The sequence below is a fragment of the Vicia villosa genome, linkage group LG1 (assembly GCF_029867415.1).
Source record: "Vicia villosa cultivar HV-30 ecotype Madison, WI linkage group LG1, Vvil1.0, whole genome shotgun sequence".
Taxonomy (NCBI): domain Eukaryota; kingdom Viridiplantae; phylum Streptophyta; class Magnoliopsida; order Fabales; family Fabaceae; genus Vicia; species Vicia villosa.
The window spans coordinates 193,523,783-193,541,943 of NC_081180.1; the positions used below are offsets into that span (position 1 = coordinate 193,523,783).

The following is an 18,161-nucleotide window of genomic DNA, read 5'->3' on the forward strand; positions in this document are numbered from 1 at the left end:
TTCTCTCCAATCCTTTAGCCACGGATCTTCAATCAAATATCCTAAATATATTCTTAGTTTTTTATCACAAAATAAGTTTAGCACAAAATCATTGACTTTTTTCAATATTTATTTCAATTAAAATTGAATTTAAATTACTTAAATTCAAAAATAAATAAAATAAATAAAGGAGAGCATGTGATTGGGCTTAGAGGTCTTGGGTATGCTTAGGATCATGTTTCAAAACCAAATGTTAGGCCCATGAGTCCAAGACAACAAAATTTATCACTTTGTCTTTCAAACATTCTCTCAAAATCGCCCTAATTTTAGCAAATCATAACTTTCTCAATAGTGATCGTATGAAGGTGTTCTAGGACTTTTTAGAAAGCTTAAGGAGTCCTCTAAAAGCTCCTTTTGTTTTCATCTCAATTGAGTCTACCATGTTCGAGTTATGAGCTTTGAGAAAAAATGACTTTTTGCGATCTTTTAGAAGGACCTGTAATGTTTTGGCTCTATCTCCCAAATGGTGCATTTCTGGCCTTGGCTTGTGAGAGGAAAAGTTGTAGAGAATTCAATTTGCTTCAAAATGAGCTTTGGATGGGAAATTTCTGATACTCCATGTGAAAGTTATGGCTGTTCAAAGTTGGGTTGACTTTCTCCTTAAAAACCCTAATTTAGAAACTCAGTTTTTTGAAGATTTTGGAGCTTTTCTTGATGAATCATGATCAATCCTTGATCAAATGATGGATGCTACTTCATAATGAGGATGTTGACCAAAAATCAGAAGTTTTGATTAAGGTTTGATCATAGTTTGACTTTTAGGTCAACTAGTCGACTGTTGACTATTTGAGCTTTTGTCTGGGCAATCTTGTGAATCAGAGCTTGAAACTTGGCATGAGGATCCTTTGAGGCATATGAGAAGCTATGAAGTCCATTTGAGGTGTCAGAACTTGAGTCTTCTTTGAGATAAGCAAAACCCTAGTTCAGAGGCATTTGTTTAGGAGAGAGAGACTGCATGCTTCCTTCTTGTATATCTTTAAGCATTTGAAAGTCAGATAGACTGAAATATGAGTAAATATGATGGGAAAATTTTGGGGTATGACATCAGGGCAATAACTGTACATGGATCCTCAAACATATCTTGGCAAGTAAAACTGATATTGGAAGAATTGAGAACTGTTGGAACAACATGAGAAGTCAGAGGAAATTCAGCATGTTGAAGGTTTATAACATCTTGATTGAGGATGATAATAGAGTTGATTGTTATCACATGATGGCTCACAACTTTGCAAGGCCTAGATCAAAAGTGATCCTTTGACTTGTCTGTCAGAACCGTTTACTAACTAAAGCTAGGATGAACAATATGGGCATGCTGCAGAATACCATATGCGACTTGTGTAAAGAGGATAATGAAGATCTTGATCACCTTATGTTCAAGTGTAAGGGATTTTCAAGTGGATGGATATGAAGATGGAGAACAATTTTGATTTGGCTTGGATCAAAAGGAAATCAAAAGGGAAAGGTTGGCCTAATGCTCTTTTGGCAAGGTCTAAAACAACAGAATCTTCATTTGGCAAGGTCTAAAACAACAGAATCTTCATTTAATCGGGTGAAGATTACAACGATAATATTACATAAAATTAAAGTTACATATTGTTCAACACGGGTAAGTGGGGATGAGAGAGTGGTGGGGAGAAAAAAAGACTTCCAACGAAAATTAAAGTTACAATTCGCTTTATTTAATCGGGTGAAGATTACAACGATAATATTATCATCTTAGTTTTTGGAAGTGGTAACCCGGGCCGGAACATATGACGGAGGAGGTGGATATCCGGAGGAAGAAGAACCGGAGGTACGTCCACCGCGACACAAAGGAGCCAATCAATGTAAGCTATAGTTTATCATTATCATCAGGGGACGTCATTACAAAAAATTGGGAAAAAAATCTTATTATTTTTAATCTTGATTTTTTAGAAATGACGTCCCCAGATGATAATGATAAACTATAGCTTACATTGATTGGCTCATTTGTCTCGCGGTGGACGTACCTCCGGTTCTTCTTCCTCCGGACATCCACCTCCTCCGTCATATGTTCCAGCCCCGGTTACCACTTGTCATACCCCAAATTTGTCCTACCCCTTTATTTCTAACTGGCTTAGGCTTCTCATTTCATATGCATCATCTTTCTCACTAGGGCATTAACATAACATGCATTCATTAATCAATAACTTGGCTTTGGGATCAAGGTTTGAAAGCTTAGGGTTTGTCTATAGCTTTGATGTTTCTACTTCAGATAAGCTTATCTCAACTGGTTTCCCCGTATGTATTGAAATACGTACTAGGGTTAATTCACAGATTTCTTCTTCACCAAGTTACAAGGTGTGTATCCATCAAAAGTTTGACTGAGGATCGTTGAGTTAAGGTTTCTTATTCGCAGTGTTCGAGTTTGTTAAGGTCCATCAGCAGAGGACAATTGAATTTCATGTTAAAATGTTCTCTTATGCTTCATCCTCATCAGAGGATTCCTCAGGGTGTCATATTAAATTCGTTTGTTAAAGGAGACATTTCAATCAAGACGTGATACATTCTGGAGTTGTATTGAGGATTCGACTTTGTTTAATCAATTGGGCTACTTGTGGCTCAACAAGTTGACTTAAGATCGGCTATGTTCAAGTTCTCTCATGGTATGCATAAAGTATTCATTAATTGGCTCATGTTGCAAGTTTAAGTGCATGTGGACATGTGGGAAGACTAATGGCAAAGCGGTGCGTAATTATGAGTTCAGTGTGAGTGTTCATACAAGACTCAAGTCATCGTTCAATATCTGCTCGAGTATCATTCACAATTCACTCATAAGAAAATTCTATTCAAAGTTGCAAGCATAAATTCAAATATCCATTCATTTCAAAATCCCTCATCAAAAAAGAATTACATACCAAACCACCATCCGTATAAGATAGTCTATTACAAGTTACATCCATTACAAATCACAATCAAACATTTCATTACAAAAAGCCATAAACTTCTGACAAGGTCTTGAAGCATCCAATCTACAAAGACACGGGATATGGACAGGTTCTTACAAAGGGTACAAAATACCAAAGGTTTTATTACATTCAGTCCCTGTTTCGAATTCAAAATGATTTGCTAATTCTAGTGGACATAAGCCAAAGTTGTGTCCCTCGCCAAAGCTTGCCTCGGTTCGTCTCCTCCATTTCTCCATTACACAAGTGAGCAGCTCCTGCACATTCAAGCAATAACCTGCAGTGCAAACCGAAATAAAACCGGAACCGGCTCAGCATCATTAAACCACCGTCCAGTACCATTCATGCTAATGCTAACTTTGTACGATTACAATGCAGCGGAATCAATTCACTTACTAAACAGCCACAGTTCAATCATTCATCAAATTATCATCAATCAATAATTGAGAGTAAAAGGAAAAGAAACAAGTCAATTACGTGGTCAAATCTCGAGACGTGCATGCTGCCAATTCAAAGCCAACTCACGGAAACCCGAGAATACTTGCTGCAAAATCCAAACCACCCTGCATAAACCAACAAGTAAACTGAGCCCAACTTCCAGCTCTGAGCATTCAAGCCAATTCTGTGTATTGCAAATCAAAACCGACAGCGCTCTACAACATAAAAGAAAACCGGGCTGCACTCATTCAATAAACCACATCAGAAACTCTGCAAAACAAAGTCATAACCTATATCAAGTCCAAGAAGAATACAGAAAAATCAGAGAAAACCAGTCACAATGCTAACAGTTACAAACCACTTCAACTAACTCTTTCATAACTAATTTTCCTTCCTACTAACAGTCACCATATTGCATTGATTTTAAAAAATAGCTTCTACTTTGCTAACCCACAGAACCTTGTTTCTAAACTTAACAGAGCCATAACCATTCCTAACCAAAACCCAATCGCCAGAATAAGAGCATCACTAACTTCATAACAATTCAACACATTATACATTCCAAAATCAGTGACATACCATATACATACCTTACAACTAACAGGACCCCTGTTTAGCTGAACTTGACTTCACGTGCTAACTATTTTCAAACTAAGAAAACCACATCCCGCCAGTGCCTATGAGTTGAGTCCCGAGCCTGCAACCAATCTCATTCCAAACCTGTCATCATAGAGTCGACACAAACAAACCAAAATCAGAATAGTTCGAAATTCACCAAAGCATACTCGTCAAAAGTCTCGACACAAAGAACTGTGCTAACATAAAAAACATTGCAGCCATACCTCATTCAGGATTTCAGCATAACGCCACGGCATTCACCAAAATCCGGCATCCGCGTATATCTAAGCACAATCAGCCCCTGTACAAAAAACCAGTTTTACTAACATTTCCAATTTCTAACCATATTTGTAACTACCTAACAGTTTTCTAACAGATCCTAACTACCTAAAACAGCCATATAAATAAGTCTCATTTCCTAACTAACAAACTCTAACCGAATTCCAAACTGACCTAACAAACTTTCAACAGAAAAACAGAAGTAACTAACCTCTAACAGAATTTTCAAACAACAGTTACCATTCTAACTATCCCAACAGAAGTAACAGAACAACAGAAAGGGAGAGAGGAAGTGAACCAACCTGATATATATATATCATCTTCATTCACAGAAAAAGCTCTCTCGATTCTTCTCCTATCTTCATCATTCTTCAATTCATCTTCTTCAATCTCTTCACTTCTTCACCATCACCGTGCCCTCGATAATCTTCAAACCTCCTCAAATTCAGAACCTTCCCCAATCTTCAAATCTCTATAATAAGATTCTTCTCCAAACCTGCAGAATTCACCGCTTCATCCTCACATCATTGCTGCAAATCGTCAATATTCGCCGTCGCCATTCAACAACCGCTCTTCATCTTTCTCAGCATCATCTTCAATCACTCTTCAAAGCATCATCAATCTCATACAATTCAATCATCATCTTCGCCACATCCTTCATCATAAACTCTAATCATCAACAGCTTGAACTCTATAGCAACACATCGTTCATCTTTCTATCAACAAACCTTCAATCTTCGGTGTCTTCTGAAATACCACGCAAGAGCAACAACAACGTCGCAAGAGGCTCCTCGCTGAGTTCGCAGAAGAAAGAGAAATCCAAAATCGGAGAAGGAAAGGTTCGAATTGAAGGAGAGTGTGAGAGGAAGACTAGCGAGAGTGAGGTGGTTGATTGGGGTTAGTTTACGATAGTGCGGGATTGAGAGAGACTGAGACGGACGAAGAGGGTGAGGCCAAGACGTGAGAAGGTGCCGTTCTCCGGGGGTGACCGGGTGAAATTTGAATCGGAGAAGAGGGTCGTCGCTGCCGTTTGGTCCGAAGGAAGAAGGAGATTTGATTCCAAAGGCCACAAAACACGTAACCCTAATTCTCCCCCTTTCTAATATTCTTTTTCTATAGTTAATTGAATTTTTTTTTAGTCTATAGTTTTAATTGAATAAAGGTGAATTAGAATTAAACTTGATTGATAAACATAAGATCTAGATTAATTGTTGTTAATGAAGGTTTAATTAGGTTTCAATGTGAATAAGTCTGATACTTAGAATTAATCGGAATGTAAAATATGATGAGAACAAAGTTTGAACCAAAAACAAATTCCTTGGGCCTTCACATGACTTGCTGTGTGCACCTCCCTCTGAGCCCATTACTCATTTTTTTGCTGCCACAATTGAACAAAAATGCCTTTGGGCTTTTCACTGTTTGGGCCCTGCGTCTAAGTGACTATGCTACTTCTATTTTCATAATAAAACCCCCTGACTCTATTATTTTCCTTATTAGAATTTAACTTTTTAAATATAGTTTTTTTTCTTATTTTTTCCTTAGTGATAAAAGAGTAAATAACAACCATAAGATTTTGTTAGGTTCTTAGATAATGGTTAACATAAAAAACTCATAAAAAATAGTAGAATTTTTTAGGTTGATTTTCGGCATTTAAATTCCTTCATAAAAAGGTCATAAAAAATAGTAGTATTTTTAGTTTCATTTTCGTACTAATGCTTGAGCCGTTTTGTAATAGTTCCCTGTTATTTTTGTATAATTGTTGTGTGACTTTATTACTTGTTTTTGGCCATATTTTTGGCCTATGTTGTTAATACCACTTGTATGCTTCTTATAGAATCTACCCCATGTTAACATAAGGATTTAGACTCGTATAGACAACTTAGACTAGATTTAGAAATAGTTCCCTTCTTTCATTCTTTTCCCTTTCAACTTTTAAAACACTTAATAAATACCGATGAAGATCATACCGTTACTATATTTCATAGTAGGAAAGAAATGATTGGGGCGTAGGCCCCGATGTATGTTCTTTCCTACTTAGCGGAGAAGAAATGATTGAGGTGTGAAGCCTCGATGTATTTCTTAACCGTTATTTAGAGAAACGATTGTGGCGTAGGCCTCGATGTGCATTCTCTAAATATTCACAAAAGAACTCCTTTTTGTATTTCCTTTACTTAGCGGAGAAGAAATGATTGAGGTGTGAAGCCTCGATGCATTTCTTAACCGTTATTTAGAGAAACGATTGTGGCGTAGGCCTCGATGTGCGTTCTCTAAATATGCAAAACAAAACTCTTTTTGGTATGATCTGAGTCACAAACAAATTCCCTTAAAAAACACCAACCAAAAACACTTCAAAAAACCTAATAAATGGTCAGATTTAAAACAAAGTAAGGAAGTGATGCGAAGCCTTGTAGTAGGTTCTCGTCATCATGGAATTACCCTTAAAAGATACAAACCAATTCTCTCTCTCTTCCCTCTTTTCTTAAGGGCAAGTTATCTCCGCTCCATTGCATCCTAGGCGATTCCTTATGCAAGAGCGCGAGCGTTAACTCCGCCCAACTAAAAAACACAAAACAAACAGAAAATCGTGAGCCGAGCTACGGTAACTCTGATTCCTGAAAAGGATACGTAGGCAGCGGGGTAGGGCCCGTGCGAGTACAATTCTTTATTTTCCCTACATTTTGCATTCATTTCGCATTTAGACATAGACATAGTATACACCCTTTAGATAGAAACAAACATAGGTGGATACCATCGAGTACGATGGGCGCGAGGGGTGCTAGCACCTTCCCCTTGCATAACCGACTCCCGTACCCTATTCTATGGTCGCAAGACCCTGTTCCTTCCTTTGTTAGGTTTTCTGGTATTCCTTTCCCTTATGGGATAAATATATTGGTGGCGACTCTGTTCATTTTTCGCGAGCGTGCGACAGCTGGCGACTCTGCTGGGGATGTTGCTAGACCTGTTGCTGGTCCATCCTTAGCGAGTCGATCCTAGCCTGCGTTTGTTTGTTTATTTACTGGGTGTTTATTTGTTTTTATGTCTATACCTTGTATATATGTTTGCATGTTTATTTTTCTGCTTGCATATCATGTTTATTTCTGTTTGCACATCATGCATATGGATTATATTTTGTGTTCCTTGGGGTCTTCTGTTCTGTTTTGCAGGTTGGGTGGGATGTTCTATGAGGTAAAAGGCCCAATACCCAGGCCATGAGTGATACCTTAGGAACTAGGAATAGAGTGGCCATGACGGACAGAAGACGTATGTCTGATTGATCCGATCATGTATCCACGGACAAAGCTTGGTTGAAAGAGGCAATATCGTATGATTACGCCTACTTTCAATCCTCTGTTGGCTTTTTTGACCTACCCTGACCTAGATTCACCTGTGAGTGGGGAGGGATATACATGACAGGTACTGTTGGTGACTATTGGTCTTCCTGGTATTCAAAAAGGTGTCGGACCTTTGATTCTGTGACATTTGACCTGTATCAGTTATTCAGAGGATTGTACAGTGGTTACTAAGATTATATGGACCGTGGATCCCATGCTTTTGCATTGCATAACATCATTACTTTGTCCACTCTATTTATGAAAGATCCTAAAGTCTATTTCCAAAAAAAAAAGGAAAAAAAAAGAAAAAAAAGAAAAAAAAGAAAAGATACTCCATATAAAACAAAGCTTTGATTCCCAAAAAGAAAAAGCAAAAAGAAAAGAAAAGATATTCTATACAAAAGAGAAGCTTTGATTCAAAAAAAAAAAGAAGAATGAAAGTGTGTGAAAAGACTTTGGGATCTCTCATAAATGAAACATGCATTCATACTATCATGCATTTCATGGTTCTTTCAAAGACTTATGGGACCCTTTCTATGCAAATTTCAAAATCAACAACAGATTTGACTTCTCGCCGCCACAACTCCAAGATCAACTATGGAACAACTCCGTGAGGAAATGGATGAGATGAAGGAACAAATGGGTCATCTTACGTTGGAGATGCGAGACTTGGTACGTAATCAGGATGCACTAAAAGAGGAGAATAGTCAGTTGAAGACTCAATTGAGCTTGGTCATGGAAGTTCTGAAGACGGTATTAAGAAAGGAAGGGGATGTTGTTCCTACTGCTGCAACAGAAGTTGTTGATCCCTTCTCTTCAGTAGGATCCTTTCCCACTCATGGAATACCTCAGGAAGTTCCTCCTCAACTCCATGTGCCATTACCTCCATGCCAATCTGTTCTTCAAGGAGGCCAGATGTGTGGGAAAAAGCCTAAGATACCTCAGAGAATTCTCAATCCTATCCCGATGCCTTACGCTCAGTTACTTCCCCGTTTGCTGGAGCTTCAGTTGATTGAGCTACGAGAATTGGCTACGCCTGGAAAGCTTCCCCCCACCTTTGATGCCAATGCTCGATGTGAGTTCCATTCTGGGGCACCTGGTCATGATATTGAGAATTGTAGGGCGCTGAAGCAGCAAATTCAAGATCTCATTGATTCAAAAATGATTTTGTTCACCCCCGAGGGTATGTTTGTTCGAGGAAATGGGGTTCCAACTGCGGTGGAAGAAAAGGTTGATTCATACTTCTATGTCAGATCTACTTCAAATCAGAAGCATAATGCACCATCTTGGGTTCCAGGTTTCCCACCTCATCAGTCTCCATTTGTTTCACAGCCAAATCAAAAGAGGAAGGCACCTGAACAGAATGGGTACTGGAATCATTGCCATCAGCAGGGTCCACAAATGCCAAGGAGACCACCAAGAAGGATTGACCCAATTCCTATGACCTATAGTCAGCTGCTTTCTCATTTGCTCAAGGATTCTTTGGTCCAACTAAGGGAGTTTAAGCCCCCTCCAATACCAATTCCTCAAGGATATGACTTAAATGCAAGGTGTGAGTACCATTCTGGGACATCTGGACATTCAACTGAGGATTGTAATATTTTGAAACACAAAGTCCAAGATCTCATTGACTCCAAAGTAATATCATTCACTCCAAATGGCCTGCGCATAGAACGAAGAGTTCATGCATAAGTGAATGCCCGCATTCCAGAAAATATCACAAAAAAAAAGAAGAAGAATAAGCCCAAATGGAGTCAAGGCTCCTCAACATTGGCAATCATCATTTCATTTCCGTATTCTCACTTCAGTATTCCCTATTTTGTTGAAGACTACTTCCTTGTCTGAGTTGGTTGGTATGATAATAATAAAAGCACCACAAATTCTCGAGCAACTTCTTCATAATCTTTTCCAAAAAAAAAAGAAATCAAGAATGTTTTGTAGAAGCATCTCTCATTCTCAAGGTTCTTAGGCTCAGTTGTATCCGTGGAGGTTGGTGTTTCAGTTGGTGTTTGAGTTATCTTTGCAACAAATAGCTTCTCTAAGTTTGGTGACTACGCAAGGTTCCTCCATGGCAAATACTTCTTCAATGAATATGCTTGGGGCTCCCGCACGAGGGATAAGCAAGACGCACTCTTATCTTGAGCATTGCATCATTCGCATTGCTCGAATCCCTAAAAGCATTACAAATTCCTGGATGACTTCGTCAGAATCTTCTTCCGTGTGATGATCAAGAGTGTTCTTCACAATGCTTCTCATTCTCAAGGGTCTACTTCATATATCAGTTGCCTTTTCTCATGATCTCCTTCTCAGTGGCCTTGCTAGTTAACAGAGACAAGAAGAACATGAGAAACAAATTGATGTGATTCTATTGCCTTGTGCTCATTCGTTTCCTTGTTTGTTGGAATCACAATTGGTTAAGATTCTAGTATTGGGTCTTCTTCACCACAAGTAGCTCTCTTGAGTTGATGATCATACAAGATTCTTCCCGTTTATGATGGCGATTACTACTCTAGCAACTATGCTTGGGGCTCCCGCACGAGGGATAAGCAAGACGTACTCTTATCTTGGGTATTGCATCACTCGCATTGCTCGAATCCCTAAAGCAAGGCAAAAGTTTACGACTCATGGGTGACTTCGTTGGAGTTCTCTTTTGGAGTAATCTGAAGCGTTTGGAAAGAACTGCAAGAAAGTATTCAAGCTCAACAAGTCCAGACGGAGTCAAGTCTCCTCAACAACGACACTCATTTAGTTTCTTACTGCATTCTCATTGTAATTTTTCATTTGTGTGTTTAAGCATTGCTAGGATGTAAAAACTTGTTAATTTCTGAATGACAGTCATAATACATTGTTTATGTTTGTCTTGAAGAAATCCATTCGTTTTCACTCATAAAATGTTTTTGGCATTACGATACCAACTTTACTAATTGCTTGCTTATGCAAAAAGCTGAGGGAGAATGATGAAAGATAAAAATGAAAAATCTCTAATCATGTGTTTTCGAATAAAAACCCTACTGAGGATGTACAGGCATTGTTTCAAATCCCCAAACACCGGAGATATAAGGGAGATAGACCCTCGTCAACCCCTTTGAGCCTTGAAGAAGGAGTTTCTTTTCTAAATCATAAAAACCCTTAATTTTAACCTTGGGGCAGGGTAGCGTTCATTTAACTTGATCGAGTGTTCAAAACTCACCAAAAGGGTATGCATCTAAGGATACAACAATGGTTATCCTTCAAAAGGTTGAGGAATTTCAAAACCGCAATGATTATCCTTATTCCATCAAAAGATCAAGAGATGACGATGCCACAATGGTAATCCTTCATCAAATCAAAGGAGTGAGGCGGTCGCAATCACCTCCAACGAATCAAAGATAATGCGAGGTCACACGACTTGTTCAAAAAAAAAGCAAAAAATGACGAAAATAATAAAAGATGAAAAGAAAAATGAAAAAAGAAAAAAAAAAGGACGATGAAATTGCCAAGCAAGAACAAAGCCGTGTGATAATGAATCAGAAGAATAAAAGGTGAGCGACCGCCATGTCCAAAGAACCTCATTGATTCCTCAACCATTTCAAAATTCCTTGTGAGGGATGAACACTCGTATCAAGCTAAATTGAACATAGGACTGGAGAACATCACGAAGGGGGTGGGTACAAATAATTTTGAGCCTAAAAATCCTTTGTTTTCTAAAAACCGTGAACCCGGCCAAATTACAACCCTTAAAAGTCCTAATTGAAGTAGGGTTTATCTTGAAAGCGCACTCCGATGAGATAGCGTTTAACTGACTCCCAATGAAGCGAGACACATATCCATGTTGGTATCGTATGCTTGCTTTATCTTCCATATGCAAAAAATCGAGGTTGTGTCAACTAGTGATTCGGTCACAAGAGGTCGCAACCTCATTTCATAAAAAAGTTTTACAACTTCAAGACCAACATAGGCTTTGCATTAGAATCATCATTCTTAGAATTAACATTCTTTTGCATACAAATATGTGCTTAACATCAAGGAAGTTACCATGATGAGAATCAGTAAGTAACTTGATCATGTCAAAATACAAGAGACTTGAGAACTCTGAGGAGTAAAAGCTAATCATTTCAAATGTTGACTATCGAGGGGCAAGTTCTCTAAAAGAACTCCGTTGGGCATGAACAATTGATGCTTTCTTGGATTACCTTGAGGGGAAGAGTTTGGAGACTCCGTTGAGCGTGGTAAAGTTGTCTCCATGTTCGTGTGACTTCAAAACAAAGAAAGCTTGAGGATTCTAAGTAAGATGTGCCTAATCAGGGGAAATTGAATCAAGGTTTGACCTCTCAAATTCAGTATATCTGGGGCAATCATGTCGATAAATCTCTTCAAGCTTTGATCAATCTGGGGCAATCATGTCAAGGATCTCCCTCAAATTCAACCAATCTGGGGCAGTTACGTCGAGATTTGACAAATCTCTCCGTGGATCCTGTGGGGCAATTTCCTTTGTGGGTCATGAAACTTGGGGCACGATCTTCTGAGTTTTATTGTCCTTTCCCTAGTCATAGGAGTTTATTTCTCCTGGAACCTTGGTATCTCCCCAAGCATGGAGTTTATTTCTCCCGAGAGTCTGTTCCATTCCTCAAGCATAGGAGTTTATTTCTCCTAGGAGTTGTCCTACTTCCCTAATCAAGGCTCCTTATCTGGATTTCTCATCTCCAACATGGTGAATCAAGGGAATCTCCTTAAGCTGAAAATCCTCCAAGCAGTGGCACATGGTGAGAAGTCAGAAATCATTCTTCAAGTCAAATAAAAGTGCATCTTACAAATCAAAGTCCAACATCTATTGGCACCTCCACATGGTCCTTAACACTAAGGGGATTCTCCCTGGTGTTTATCTCACTAAGGCCTTTATTTGGCACTCTGCATATAGTTTTCATTGCATATAACATTGCATCCTCAAAAGCGTAGCATATCCATCAAAGGGGATCATTACGCCATGCATCAAAATTCAAACATGCATAACAAAGCACAAGCCAGATAATACAAGTCCGCACTCAATCAAGACAATAATACATCCCCACACAAAAAGTTGTCCTTACAAATTCCGATTGATATCTGCTACTACATTTCAAATCTCTTCCAACCACGGTGCCGATGCGAGGTATCTTCAATCTCTGATGAGTGTCTGACACAATGTTTTCTTTTGTCCCTCGATGTCGAGTCGATGTTGAGTCATAGATCGCCACGAGATCTTATTCCTTTCCAAAGTGTGGAAAATCGCACGAGATTTTCTTTCGATGTTGAGTCATAAGATCGCCACGAGATCTTATTCCCTTGTCTTCTGTTGACGAGTTGATCGCCACGAGGTCTTCTTTCGATGTTGAGTCATAGATCGCCACGAGATCTTATTCCCTTTTCTTCCGTCGACGAGTTGATCGCCACGAGATCTTCTTTCGATGTTGAGTCATAAGATCGCCACGAGATCTTATTTCCTTTTTCTTCTGTTGACGAGTTGATCGCCACGAGATCTTCTTTCGATGTTGAGTCATAAGATCGCCACGAGATCTTATTCCCTTTTCTTCTGTTGACGAGTTGATAGCCACGAGATCTTCTTTCGATGTTGAGTCATAAGATCGCCACGAGATCTTATTCCCTTTTCTTCTGTTGACGAGTTGATCGCCACGAGATCTTCTTTCGATGTTGAGTCATAAGATCGCCACGAGATCTTATTCCCTTTTCTTCTGTTGACGAGTTGATCGCCACGAGATCTTCTTTCGATGTTGAGTCATAAGATCGCCACGAGATCTTATTCCCTTTTCTTCTGTTGACGAGTTGATCGCCACGAGATCTTCTTTCGATGTTGAGTCATAGATCGCCACGAGATCTTATTCCTTTCAGTCCTGACGTTGAGTCGTAAATCGCACGAGGTCTTTTTCTTTCGATCATTGTTTCATACAACCATTCCCTTTGAAAACCCCGTGTCGGCACCGCTACCACGTTATAAGCTATCTCCATTCAAACCCATTACCCACTGTAAATTCTTCCACCAGGAAAAACAAAAATCTCTTTCCCCAGCAGATATCAAAACAAAAACAAAAAATAAGGATATCATTTACACCATCTTCTTTTTAGGACAAATTTCTGGTACTCTCATATTTAATCTTCTTCTACCTCGAATGTTCGAAAGGCTAACGCCAATCTCACCTTCAGGTTTAAGATGATTAAATAGGGGCAGCTGTCATACCCCAAATTTGTCCTACCCCTTTATTTCTAACTGGCTTAGGCTTCTCATTTCATATGCATCATCTTTCTCACTAGGGCATTAACATAACATGCATTCATTAATCAATAACTTGGCTTTGGGATCAAGGTTTGAAAGCTTAGGGTTTGTCTATAGCTTTGATGTTTCTACTTCAGATAAGCTTATCTCAACTGGTTTCCCCGTATGTATTGAAATACGTACTAGGGTTAATTCACAGATTTCTTCTTCACCAAGTTACAAGGTGTGTATCCATCAAAAGTTTGACTGAGGATCGTTGAGTTAAGGTTTCTTATTCGCAGTGTTCGAGTTTGTTAAGGTCCATCAGCAGAGGACAATTGAATTTCATGTTAAAATGTTCTCTTATGCTTCATCCTCATCAGAGGATTCCTCAGGGTGTCATATTAAATTCGTTTGTTAAAGGAGACATTTCAATCAAGACGTGATACATTCTGGAGTTGTATTGAGGATTCGACTTTGTTTAATCAATTGGGCTACTTGTGGCTCAACAAGTTGACTTAAGATCGGCTATGTTCAAGTTCTCTCATGGTATGCATAAAGTATTCATTAATTGGCTCATGTTGCAAGTTTAAGTGCATGTGGACATGTGGGAAGACTAATGGCAAAGCGGTGCGTAATTATGAGTTCAGTGTGAGTGTTCATACAAGACTCAAGTCATCGTTCAATATCTGCTCGAGTATCATTCACAATTCACTCATAAGAAAATTCTATTCAAAGTTGCAAGCATAAATTCAAATATCCATTCATTTCAAAATCCCTCATCAAAAAAGAATTACATACCAAACCACCATCCGTATAAGATAGTCTATTACAAGTTACATCCATTACAAATCACAATCAAACATTTCATTACAAAAAGCCATAAACTTCTGACAAGGTCTTGAAGCATCCAATCTACAAAGACACGGGATATGGACAGGTTCTTACAAAGGGTACAAAATACCAAAGGTTTTATTACATTCAGTCCCTGTTTCGAATTCAAAACGATTTGCTAATTCTAGTGGACATAAGCCAAAGTTGTGTCCCTCGCCAAAGCTTGCCTCGGTTCGTCTCCTCCATTTCTCCATTACACAAGTGAGCAGCTCCTGCACATTCAAGCAATAACCTGCAGTGCAAACCGAAATAAAACCGGAACCGGCTCAGCATCATTAAACCACCGTCCAGTACCATTCATGCTAATGCTAACTTTGTATGATTACAATGCAGCGGAATCAATTCACTTACTAAACAGCCACAGTTCAATCATTCATCAAATTATCATCAATCAATAATTGAGAGTAAAAGGAAAAGAAACAAGTCAATTACGTGGTCAAATCTCGAGACGTGCATGCTGCCAATTCAAAGCCAACTCACGGAAACCCGAGAATACTTGCTGCAAAATCCAAACCACTCTGCATAAACCAACAAGTAAACTGAGCCCAACTTCCAGCTCTGAGCATTCAAGCCAATTCTGTGTATTGCAAATCAAAACCGACAGCGCTCTACAACATAAAAGAAAACCGGGCTGCACTCATTCAATAAACCACATCAGAAACTCTGCAACACAAAGTCATAACCTATATCAAGTCCAAGAAGAATACAGAAAAATCAGAGAAAACCAGTCACAATGCTAACAGTTACAAACCACTTCAACTAACTCTTTCATAACTAATTTTCCTTCCTACTAACAGTCACCATATTGCATTGATTTTAAAAAATAGCTTCTACTTTGCTAACCCACAGAACCTTGTTTCTAAACTTAACAGAGCCATAACCATTCCTAACCAAAACCCAATCGCCAGAATAAGAGCATCACTAACTTCATAACAATTCAACACATTATACATTCCAAAATCAGTGACATACCATATACATACCTTACAACTAACAGGACCCCTGTTTAGCTGAACTTGACTTCACGTGCTAACTATTTTCAAACTAAGAAAACCACATCCCGCCAGTGCCTATGAGTTGAGTCCCGAGCCTGCAACCAATCTCATTCCAAACCTGTCATCATAGAGTCGACACAAACAAACCAAAATCAGAATAGTTCGAAATTCACCAAAGCATACTCGTCAAAAGTCTCGACACAAAGAACTGTGCTAACATAAAAAACATTGCAGCCATACCTCATTCAGGATTTCAGCATAACGCCACGGCATTCACCAAAATCCGGCATCCGCGTATATCTAAGCACAATCAGCCCCTGTACAAAAAACCAGTTTTACTAACATTTCCAATTTCTAACCATATTTGTAACTACCTAACAGTTTTCTAACAGATCCTAACTACCTAAAACAGCCATATAAATAAGTCTCATTTCCTAACTAACAAACTCTAACCGAATTCCAAACTGACCTAACAAACTTTCAACAGAAAAACAGAAGTAACTAACCTCTAACAGAATTTTCAAACAACAGTTACCATTCTAACTATCCCAACAGAAGTAACAGAACAACAGAAAGGGAGAGAGGAAGTGAACCAACCTGATATATATATATCATCTTCATTCACAGAAAAAGCTCTCTCGATTCTTCTCCTATCTTCATCATTCTTCAATTCATCTTCTTCAATCTCTTCACTTCTTCACCATCACCGTGCCCTCGATAATCTTCAAACCTCCTCAAATTCAGAACCTTCCCCAATCTTCAAATCTCTATAATAAGATTCTTCTCCAAACCTGCAGAATTCACCGCTTCATCCTCACATCATTGCTGCAAATCGTCAATATTCGCCGTCGCCATTCAACAACCGCTCTTCATCTTTCTCAGCATCATCTTCAATCACTCTTCAACGCATCATCAATCTCATACAATTCAATCATCATCTTCGCCACATCCTTCATCATAAACTCTAATCATCAACAGCTTGAACTCTATAGCAACACATCGTTCATCTTTCTATCAACGAACCTTCAATCTTCGGTGTCTTCTGAAATACCACGCAAGAGCAACAACAACGTCGCAAGAGGCTCCTCGCTGAGTTCGCAGAAGAAAGAGAAATCCAAAATCGGAGAAGGAAAGGTTCGAATCGAAGGAGAGTGTGAGAGGAAGACTAGCGAGAGTGAGGTGGTTGATTGGGGTTAGTTTACGATAGTGCGGGATTGAGAGAGACTGAGACGGACGAAGAGGGTGAGGCCAAGACGTGAGAAGGTGCCGTTCTCCGGGGGTGACCGGGTGAAATTTGAATCGGAGAAGAGGGTCGTCGCTGCCGTTTGGTCCGAAGGAAGAAGGAGATTTGATTCCAAAGGCCACAAAACACGTAACCCTAATTCTCCCCCTTTCTAATATTCTTTTTCTATAGTTAATTGAATTTTTTTTTAGTCTATAGTTTTAATTGAATAAAGGTGAATTAGAATTAAACTTGATTGATAAACATAAGATCTAGATTAATTGTTGTTAATGAAGGTTTAATTAGGTTTCAATGTGAATAAGTCTGATACTTAGAATTAATCGGAATGTAAAATATGATGAGAACAAAGTTTGAACCAAAAACAAATTCCTTGGGCCTTCACATGACTTGCTGTGTGCACCTCCCTCTGAGCCCATTACTCATTTTTTTGCTGCCACAATTGAACAAAAATGCCTTTGGGCTTTTCACTGTTTGGGCCCTGCGTCTAAGTGACTATGCTACTTCTATTTTCATAATAAAACCCCCTGACTCTATTATTTTCCTTATTAGAATTTAACTTTTTAAATATAGTTTTTTTTCTTATTTTTTCCTTAGTGATAAAAGAGTAAATAACAACCATAAGATTTTGTTAGGTTCTTAGATAATGGTTAACATAAAAAACTCATAAAAAATAGTAGAATTTTTTAGGTTGATTTTCGGCATTTAAATTCCTTCATAAAAAGGTCATAAAAAATAGTAGTATTTTTAGTTTCATTTTCGTACTAATGCTTGAACCGTTTTGTAATAGTTCCCTGTTATTTTTGTATAATTGTTGTGTGACTTTATTACTTGTTTTTGGCCATATTTTTGGCCTATGTTGTTAATACCACTTGTATGCTTCTTATAGAATCTACCCCATGTTAACATAAGGATTTAGACTCGTATAGACAACTTAGACTAGATTTAGAAATAGTTCCCTTCTTTCATTCTTTTCCCTTTCAACTTTTAAAACACTTAATAAATACCGATGAAGATCATACCGTTACTATATTTCATAGTAGGAAAGAAATGATTGGGGCGTAGGCCCCGATGTATGTTCTTTCCTACTTAGCGGAGAAGAAATGATTGAGGTGTGAAGCCTCGATGTATTTCTTAACCGTTATTTAGAGAAACGATTGTGGCGTAGGCCTCGAT

General features: G+C 38.6%; 2 long non-coding RNA genes across 7 annotated transcripts; both read right to left on the reverse strand.

Annotated features, from left to right (window-relative positions):
- Nucleotides 1–2,491: 2,491 nt before the first annotated feature.
- On the reverse strand, nucleotides 2,492–5,476 carry LOC131621541 (uncharacterized). Of its 3 annotated transcripts, none has more exons than XR_009289622.1 (5): nucleotides 4,601–5,476; nucleotides 4,244–4,320; nucleotides 3,992–4,121; nucleotides 3,441–3,639; nucleotides 2,492–3,240 (listed from the first exon to the last, which is right to left on the reverse strand). It is a non-coding gene; the product is annotated as an uncharacterized LOC131621541 (long non-coding RNA). The 3 variants fall into 3 exon arrangements; XR_009289621.1 differs by having other exon boundaries at nucleotides 3,441–3,671; nucleotides 3,981–4,121; XR_009289620.1 differs by having other exon boundaries at nucleotides 2,495–3,240; nucleotides 3,441–3,671; nucleotides 4,601–5,475.
- Nucleotides 5,477–14,258: 8,782 nt separating this feature from the next.
- Nucleotides 14,259–17,220, reverse strand: LOC131644765 (uncharacterized). 4 transcript variants are annotated; one of them, XR_009296645.1, is made up of 5 exons: nucleotides 16,343–17,215; nucleotides 15,986–16,062; nucleotides 15,734–15,863; nucleotides 15,183–15,433; nucleotides 14,261–14,982 (listed from the first exon to the last, which is right to left on the reverse strand). It is a non-coding gene; the product is annotated as an uncharacterized LOC131644765 (long non-coding RNA). The 4 variants fall into 4 exon arrangements; XR_009296644.1 differs by having other exon boundaries at nucleotides 15,183–15,413; nucleotides 15,723–15,863; XR_009296642.1 differs by having other exon boundaries at nucleotides 14,267–14,982; nucleotides 15,183–15,413; nucleotides 16,343–17,213.
- Nucleotides 17,221–18,161: the final 941 nt, after the last annotated feature.